This window comes from Fulmarus glacialis, unplaced genomic scaffold, assembly GCF_000690835.1.
Source record: "Fulmarus glacialis isolate BGI_N327 unplaced genomic scaffold, ASM69083v1 scaffold5158, whole genome shotgun sequence".
NCBI classification, from domain to species: Eukaryota; Metazoa; Chordata; class Aves; order Procellariiformes; family Procellariidae; genus Fulmarus; species Fulmarus glacialis.
In genome coordinates this window covers 1-278 of record NW_009227452.1, presented here as the reverse complement: position 1 = coordinate 278, position 278 = coordinate 1, and positions in this window count along the sequence as shown.

Below are 278 nucleotides of genomic sequence, written 5' to 3'. Positions count from 1 at the left end.
ATTTCCCCCCCCTCTGTTAAACATGTGGTACTGGACTATATTCTCACTACAGTTAGTTACCTTCAAAAAAAAAAACCAAAAACGCTACTAGCTAGATATCCTCCCCAATGAGATCAAATAATAACAGAACAGCAAAATCCGATTTGAGAAAAATGCATCCCAAGAGCACTTAACGCAAACAGAAGGACCCCACATTGACAGGAAATTAGATGTTAGCGTAACAGAAGTAGCAAAATTCATTCAACAATGAACAAATATAAAGAAAATAATTGTTCCAG